Here is a 9,443-nt window from a genome sequence, read left to right as displayed (position 1 = left end):
GGCTATTGGAGCCTGTTATAACTGTGGAGGCATAGGACACTTTGCCAAGGGACGCACCGATGTCGCGAGTTGGACCACCTCCTACTACTGCAGAAGGGTCAGTTCAAAGCCCTGTCACCAGAGGTTCGCAACCACCCAGCAGAGGTAGAGGCAGGAGTAGAGGTAACCCAGCAGGTAGCCAAGGCATAGTAAAACAATCAGAGCAAGATAGTGCTCCAGTCAGAGTCTATGCCATGAGACAGAGGGAAGAGGCAGAGACATCTGATGTTGTGGCTGGTACCTTCTCAACTTTTAACCAAGATGTGTTTGTGTTAATGGATCTGGGTTCTACCCATTCTTATGTGTGTGCTAGCATCATTGATTGCATTGCTGCTCCATGTACAAAAATGGACTTTGAGGTGCTAGTAACAAGTCCGCTAGGACAGGAGGTTAGGGAAATAAATTTTGATGCATTAGTGACTAGTCCTTTAGGATAAGGATTGTGATAACAAGTGAAATTAGTTTTGGAAGAGTTTATCGGCGAAAAGTATTTGCTGACACACCATAAAATTATAAGCTAATTGGTGAGCCTACTTAATGTAAGGCAAGAGGACGTAAAAATAAGTTACAGAAATAGAATTGCTCTAGATGAAGGCAGAGATGTTACTGTTAGTAATTGTTAATGGATATTGTAATCAGAATAAGTTCGGATATCAGTGAATTCGAAAAGGATAAAAGACAGGAAAGTTTGATCTATTGAATAAGCTGTAGATTACAGTACTAACTTGAGATTATTGTGTAGAGCTACGTACTACCCGATAGTACATCTACATGAGAATAGTTGCCAACGGCATCTGTTTTGGTATAGTTATGCCAGGACAGAATTTAATTGTTAGAAATAAGTTTGAAAATTCTACTTAGGGATCTAAAACTCAAAAGTTAGAATATCGAAAGGTTCTGATTCGATACAAAAGGAAGTAAGTTATAGAATATTGTGAGATAAAAGAGTTACGGAAGTAGAGATTTGAACAGTTGATTCATATGTAACAAAGAAATATTACGAATGTGAGGAAGACTATGGATTAGAATGGTCAGAGGACCAATGACTGATGAATGATTCTAACATGACCTCAAGGGTCATTAAAGAAGCAACATGAACCAAAATATTAGACAGCATAATAGTAAGAGGAGATTGGTGTTATCCAAGCAAATTAAACATTGTATTAGATTGTTAAAAGTCTTACGATCATATAGAAAGGAGAAAGTAAACGTATGACTATTGTAAGATGACTACTGGGTAAAATTTCGTGGACGAAATTTATTTAAGGGGGGGAGAATTGAAACACCCCTAAGTTCGGTAGTGCGTTCTGCTGTTCCGGTGACCAGTGCCGTCCGGACAGCTAGGATGCCTAGAACCGTACCTTGATATGAGAAAGGAGACATAAATAATGAAATACAAGAAAAGAAAATACAAGAAAAATCATAGCAAAGAAATGTAACCGAGTAAGTGAGCCGGGAAACCTAGCGATGGGTGACCGCACCGGGAAGTCACGGCGTGGACCGTTGGTATTGCCTGGTATGGGAACCACGGAAAAACATTTTTAGGAAATAAATAGAACCTTATTGAAGAATTAATCTCATTAGAATTATTATTGAAAAATTAATTAATTAGTACATAGAAAAGTGAGAAATCGAAATATAGACAAAATACGATTTTACCAAAAAATCAGGAATTCATCCCGAACTGGGGCATTATGGTAATTTGACATCTCGAATTGTCTTTTGACCTAAATGTCCATTAAAAATAAATAGTATTACACTTAGAAAATAAAATGAAAAATTAATTTGGTGGTACCTAAAGAAAATAGTAAAAATTAAAGGTTAAATGTGGAATAAGTGAAAGTTAACTTATAATATGATTTAATTTTAGTTAGTGGACCACTATAGGATTAATTAAACATGAAATATGGCTGATGTAGGTCCACTAACCACCTGAAATCTCATCTTCCTCAAGTCCTCTCAAAATTGCCGAAATGAAGAACCTTGAAACCTCCATTGCCGTTTGGTTTTGAGCTTGATTTCCTCCCTCCATTTCAACTCCAATCCTTTAAGTAGCTTTATGAAAAATGGTCTACACATCACAAGGAAGATATTGATACCAATTTTGAGAAGTTTGGTGAAGGTTTAGCAAGTTACAATTAAAGGTAAGTTTGCATTTTTGAGAATTTCTTTGTTAAAGTTTATGTTCATGTTATGGGTGTTGGTTTGGTGAAGGAAAATTTTGAGTTTGAAGGGTTATTGTTGTTTTCATTTTGGACAGCCATGAGTCACGTTTTTGATGAGATATTTGTGCATATAATTGATGAGAAATGGTGTTGATCATGATGAATTAGTAACCTAGTGAATTATTTCATGTTTATATGGTGATTTATGCACTTGGATGGGAATTGGTAAATTGGATGGCACTTTGATGTTGAAGAATGGTTTGCGGCAGCTTGGGGACACTTGAGTAATGGTATATATTGAAGGAAGTGTGGGCAGAATATTGACCTAGAAGGTTGATGAGATGTATGTAGATTGATATTGTAAAGTGTATGTAAAATTTGTAATGGTTAGGTGTGTTTGTAATGGTAATTAGAAATTGTAATTGTGAATGATATTTGGTGTGTTGAGGGTAATGGTAATCTGCCCAAAATAATATTAATGTAAAGTAGATAATGCTTTTGGTAATGTACCAAAACAGATTGGTAGGGTATGGAAGTAAACTTTGCAAGTTAAATGTGTGTTTGAAGTGGGGTGTGAAAGGCATAGTGAGGGCAGTGTACATTTTAGCCTATAACCTTAAATGTGTAACCTCAATTGGTATGAGACCAATTTGAGGTGAAACTAGGCACAAAATATGCCAACTTTCATTGAGAAACCATACCAAAATTCTGCTTGCAAGGTGACCTAAAAAAATGACCAATTCGGATTAGGTGCAATTAGGACCTGAAAAATGACCAATTGGGCAGCAGTGAGTGTTTAGGCCATAACTCACTCAAACCAGGTCCAATTGACCTGAAATTTTGACCAAGAATAGCTAAGACCCATACCTACAAGTCTTATGAAGACACAAAAGCCCAGAAATGACCATAAGCAAGTCAAACAACTTGCACAAGTTCGGGTCCAAAAACTGGCCGAACCAGAGTTGACCAAATTGACCTAAAATTGACCTAAAATGGTACCATTTGACCAGCAATAGTATAATGACCATAACTCGGTCTACTTAACTCGGATTGACCTGAAATTTTGCACCGCGGTCCATAAGACCTAGATCTACAAGTTTGTAGTTTTGACCGAAGCCCGAAAACCGAGGGAACTAGGCCGTCCGGCTAGGTCAAACCAGTATCCCGAAATCCAGCAATTTGCATTAAAGTGCACTAAGCAAGGAAATGACTTTGGTAAAACATACCAAACCTAAAACCCTATCGAATGTGACATATTAACGACACTAAAACCTAATTTACCTAAAAGCATAGCGAGGGTCGGTATATTAGGTGATTAAGTGAAAAATTGAGTTCAGTGCATTATTTACCAAACATTATCGTTAGAGACAATTTAATTTAGCACTGAAACACTTCAAATTGTGTTTCTCAGTTACTAAAGACTCAGGAAAAGAGAAGGAAACACTGAGTCCAGACCAGGGAGAAAGTCATCAGAGGTTTGTGCACAACGAATATTTCTTTTGAAATTTTCAATTGAAATAAATATTGACTATTTATACATTATTGTTTTAAATTGTGGAAATGTCTTTGAATGGGTATTTATTGCTTGAAAAGCATTGTAAATGATTTGAAACTGTGAGAAATTGTTTGAATGATATTGATGGATACTTATTGCTTAAAAGCATTGTAAATGGTTTGAAATTGTGGGAAAATTAGTTTAGTGTGATTTGTGAAAATCGAAGTTAATTATGAATTGTGTTGCCATGTTGTGAATGAAATTATGACTTTGAAAATTTATTGGATTCTCACGAATCATTTGAATAAAATGTTTGGAATTGATTTTGTATTCACACTTAGCATGACAGTATCGTATCATTCCTTCTCCAATTATGGGGTTGTGATCGTTTATTTCCTTCTCCATTTATGGAGTCGTGATCGTTTATTTTTCTCCCTCTCTGGTTTACCAGTTGAGGTGATCGGATGAGTACTCATTATATAGCTAGCTCCCCTTCCTCATTGATTTTGATTAGTGAGGTTGTGATTGCTTTGTCGTGGTGTACAACACGGCATTGATCGGAAATTTGTGTCATGACTTAAGTTGTGAATGAATTGGCAACACTGTATTCTTAAATTATTCGACTAAATTGCGTTATTATGTATTGTGAGATTGTGAAATTGATTTAAACTCTTGTTGACATATACTGTCTATTGAATTCAACCATGATCTGACTTATTGAAAATTATTGTGATATTGACAAATGGAGTTTAAATTCTTGTTGACATTTATTGTCTTGAATTTAACTATGATTTTAAGTATCCACTATTTACATGACTTATGAATTGTGATTTGAAATTGTATTTGGTTAATGTTGTGCACCACTGAGACATTGTCTCAGCGATAGCTTTTTATTGCTGTCGCAGGTAGAGAGACAGACAGGGCAGCAGACTAGGCTGCATATACATCCAGCGAGGGATTTCCTGGTATAATGAGTATACCAATATTTTGCATTTTGTACTGTAATGTATGACACTGTATGTACATTTTGTTTTTGGTTTTGAGCAGTTGTAAATTCAAATTGTACCTTGAAGTTGTAAAATAATTATGAGCTGTTTTGACTTGTAAAAGCTGTATTATATTTCCTTATCTCAGACTTTGAAAAATTTCTATGAAATTGAGTTGATAAATTGTTGTGTTGAGAAATATATTGTGTTGAGAAAAATGTGGAGTTGAGATTTGGAAAATTATTGAAGTGTTTTTTTTTTTTCAGGTTTTCTGAAGAACTGTTTTATCCAAAATACAGATGGCACTCTGCCAAAATTTTTACAGAAATTCCAAATAAACCAAATGAGTTAGTTACTTCACTTCAGTTCACCAAAGTCTTTAACACCTGTAAATAGTGCTCACCACTGTAAAAGAAGTAAGAAAAGTTTTTAAAATCCCTTGTAGTGTATTTAATGGGTTATCAGTAGATGGAGTTGATAATTCATTAGGTATACTACGGGATCATGTTATGCCTTACAGAGGGGTAGGGTGTGACAGTACTCATTATTCAGCTAGCTTCCTCCCTCATTGAATTCGATTATTGGGGTGAGTGTGTCTTGTCGTGATGTACAACACAGCATGTGTGGAAAAATTGTGTAATGGCCTAAATTGTGTTATTGATTAGCAAAACTGTATTGTTCAGTTATTTAATCAAATTGTGTTATTGATTGACCAAAACTGTGTTACTCAGTTATTTGATCAAATTTGTGTTATATGAATTTTGTAAATTGTGAAATGGAATTGTGAATCATTTGATTTGTGAACTGTCAATAAATGATTTATATATCGCATTTCAAATTGTTATTGTGCACCACTGAGTAAATTTTACTCAGCGATAGCTTTTCATTGCTGTCACAGGTAGACAGACTGACAGGGCAGCTGACTAGGCTGCTAGTACTACACTGAGAGATCATCGGGTATACTGAGTATACCATATTTTGCATTTTATATTATAATGTATGTTCAGTGTATGTATATAGTGTTCTTGGTTTTGAGCAGTTGTAAATTAAAATTGTACATTAAATTTGTAAATTATTTTGGTTTGTAAATATTTCTTTTATCTCAGTCTTTGAAAAAATTTATTGTGGATTTGAGTTGAAAAACATATTGTGTTGAATTATGTTGGGGTTGGAGATTGAGAAAAATATTGAAGTGCTTTTTACAGGTTTTTGAAGAACTGTTTTGTCCAAAATACCGATGGCACTCTGCCAAAATTTTTACAGAAATTATTAATAGTCCAAATGTGTTAGCTGTTTCACTTCAGTTCAAAAAAGTTTTTAACTCCTGTAAATAGTGCTCACCACTGTGGAAGAGAAGTAAGAAAAGTTTTAAAATCCCTTGTAGTGTATTTAATGGGTTACCAGTAGACGAAGTTGGTAATTCATTAGGTATACTACGGGATCATGCTATGCCTTACAGAGGGGTACGGTGTGACAATTATTCCTCATTAGCCATCGGCTCTTGGGATGAATTGGACTTTGGAGCATGATTAAGCTGTGTGTGATTTTATTGATATTTATTGTGATATTGTGAAATGGAATTTAAATTCTTTATGACATTCACTGTCTTTGAATTTAACTATGATCTTAAGTATCCACTATTTATATGACTTATGATTTATGTTTTAAAGTTGTATTTTGTTAATGTTGTGCACCACTGAGACATTGGCTCAGCGATAACTTTTCATTGCTGTCGCAGGTAGACAGACTGACAGGGCAGCAGACTAGGCTGCTAGTGCTACATTGAGAGTTCATCGGGTATATTGAGTATACCATATTTTGCATTTTGTATTGTAATGTATGTTCACTATATGTATATATTGTTCTTGGTTTTGAGCTGTTGTAAATTAAAATTGTACATTGAAATTGTAAAATAAATTGTAAATTATTTTAGCTTGTAAAATTTGTGATATATTTCTTTTATCTCAGCTTGTGAAAACACTGGAAAAATTATTGTGGATTTGAGTTGGCAAATGTTGAAAAACATATTGTGTTGAATAAATATTGGAGTTTGGGGATTGAACAAAATACAGGAAGTGCTTTTTTACAGGTTTTTGAAGAACTATTTTATTTAAAATACAGATGGCACTCTGCCAAAATTTTTACAGAAATTATTAATTCTTCAAATGTATTATCTGGTTTCACTTCAGTTAAAAATTTTTAACACCTGTAAATAGTGCTCACCACTGTAAAAAGAAGTAAGAAAAGGTTTAAAATCTCTTATAGTGTATTTAATGGGTTATCAGTAGACGAAGTTGATAATTCATTAGATATACTACGGGATCATGTTATGCCTTACAGAGGGGTAGGGTGTGATAGGAATATTGATATAAAGTTTCTGTAAAACTTCTAAAAACTTCCGAAACTGCTTATCCAATTTGGCTTTTTGAAATCTCTGAGGAAAAGGTAGAGGAGGCTGATATGGCTCTGGTAGCTTCTTTTTCTTCCCAGTTTCCTCCTCCTGATCCTTCTTGGCTTTTTCCTCTCTCTTCTCTGTTTAGCTTTCAGATTTTTCAAAGGATTCCCCTGTTGGCACTTCCTCTGATTGTTTTAAAATTCTTCCACTTCTCAATGTAACTACCTTACAATGCTCCTTTGGTTTCATCTATGGTTGACTAGGCAGTTCACTAGCAGCCTTGCTTGTAGAGATTGCTTGCTGAAAAATTTGATTTTTAAGCATTTTGTTGTGGGTGGCAAGTTGGTCCATTCTAGAAGCTAGCTGTTTGATCATTTTATTTTGTTGTTGCTGGTTTGGTAGGAAGCTTTCCATCATGGATTCCATAGTTGTCATTGATTCATGCTATTGGTTTTGAGGGAGTGGCGGTGGCTGTGTAGGGTTTTGTCCCTTGTTCTAAAATCCAAGGGGTGCAGGTGGTCTATACCCTTGCTGTTTATTTATTGGTTAATTCTAAGAATTTGACCATGAGAAATTTGGGTGGTTCCTCCATCCAGGGTTGTATGTGTTTGAATATGGGTTGTGGGGCTGTCTCTGGTTGAAGTTTCCTCCATTATTCACATAGTTCATCTGTTCTGTGGGGAGTTCATTGAATCTGTTGTACTCTGGACTCATGTATCCTCCTCCATAGCTGTCATCATGTTGACTGTTCATCCCTATAGCATTAGCCTGCATTTTATCAAGCCTTTTTGTGAGCTAGTCAAATTGAGCATTTATCATGCTTAAGGCATCCACTTCTAGGATTCCTGTTGTTCTCCTCGTATTTCCCCTTTCATTCGACCACTCATATTTGTGATATGCGACCCTCTCCAGAAGTTCAAGTGCTTGATCCACTTTTTTCTCCATTCAGTCATGTTCTGCTACTGAATCTACTATGCTCCTTGTAGAGGGTAGTAGCCCATTATAGAAGTTCTGAACCAGGAGCCAATCTTTTATGCCATGGTGTGGACATTCTCCCTATAGGTCCTTATATCTCTCCCATGCATCATAGAGTGATTCACCTTCCCTCTGCCTAAAGGTGTTGAGTTCAACTCTCAACTTTGCATTCTTCGTAGGTGGGAAGTACCTTGCTAGAAAAGCTTGTGAGATGTCCTCCCATGTGTTGAATGTTCCAGCTGGCTGAGAAAGTAACCACTTTCTTGCTCTATTTCGAAGGGAAAATGAAAATGCTCCGAGTCTTATAGCTTGATCAAAGACCCCATTCATCTTAAATGTGTCACAAAGGGCAAGTAGTGCGGATCTTCTATTGGTGAACCCCTAAATTGGGTCTATTGGATCATCTGGGGTCATGCCGGTTTTAAATCAAAATTATTGGCATCCACTGTCGGTCTTGTAACACTAGGTTGGAATCCTTGTATGGAGGGAGCTCCGTAGTGCTTTAAGAGTCTCGGCTTATTATTGTTTTTGTTGGCCATATTTAGAATCTTTAGATTCCCTTGATCTTGTCCTTCATGTTTCCTCTCCCTCCTGATAGTTTTTAAAGTTCTGTCTATCTCTGGATCCAAATCAAAGACTTCTTCCTCTGGTCTTGTTCTGGTCATGTACCAAACCAATCACCTGAGGAAGAATAAGAAAATAGAATAATTTAAGCAAAACTAAAAAATAAATGAAATTGCCTAAATCAGCTAAATTACTTATCACCTAATATTATTAATATTAAAACTCCCCGACAACGGTGCCAAAAACTTGTTTGCTGGTTTTACAACCACCGCAAGTGCACAAATCGCTAACAAGTAATAAAGTGATGAGTAGAGTATCATTCCCATGAGGAATTTAATTAACAAGTACCAGGCTACATGACAATTTTGACTATTTAGGCTACCGAATATGGATGAGAATGAGTTAAACCTATTTTAGATGCTGAAAGTAATATTTGAAATTAAACTGTTTATAAAAGCAATTCTAGAATTAAGATTTCACACTATAATTTTACTATAGATTTTAATCTTGTCTATTCATCGGATTGAGAATAATTGCTTTGACAAAAATTAATCCTGGGATATCCTAAGTCCTTTCTCAAGGCACTTAAGGTGTATTTTCATTAACCTAAACCCTACTTTCGTGGTGATTAAATTAATTAAAACCCTTTAAGATTTATGATTAATTTTGGAATTCCACAAAGGTATCAGCCTATCTCTATGTCAATTTTCCTAGCTTTAAGATCTCAGTTTTTTAATATTAATCTTCACCTTTCAGTCCTTCACTTAATATCTGCAATCAATACTAATTGGGTATCGATACATCGGATGCATTATGATCACAAG

At 35.4% G+C, this 9,443-nt stretch overlaps 1 non-coding gene across 1 annotated transcript; it reads left to right on the top strand.

The window, feature by feature from the left end:
• Window positions 1-8,113: 8,113 nt before the first annotated feature.
• LOC131183647 (small nucleolar RNA R71) lies at window positions 8,114-8,220 on the top strand. Its single transcript, XR_009151687.1, has one exon. It is a non-coding gene; the product is annotated as a small nucleolar RNA R71 (small nucleolar RNA).
• The last annotated feature ends 1,223 nt before the right edge of the window (window positions 8,221-9,443 follow it).

This window comes from Hevea brasiliensis, chromosome 9 (assembly GCF_030052815.1).
Source record: "Hevea brasiliensis isolate MT/VB/25A 57/8 chromosome 9, ASM3005281v1, whole genome shotgun sequence".
In the NCBI taxonomy this organism is placed as follows: Eukaryota; Viridiplantae; Streptophyta; class Magnoliopsida; order Malpighiales; family Euphorbiaceae; genus Hevea; species Hevea brasiliensis.
Note: the sequence above shows the minus strand (reverse complement) of the source record. Positions and strands in the feature narration are given on the sequence as shown.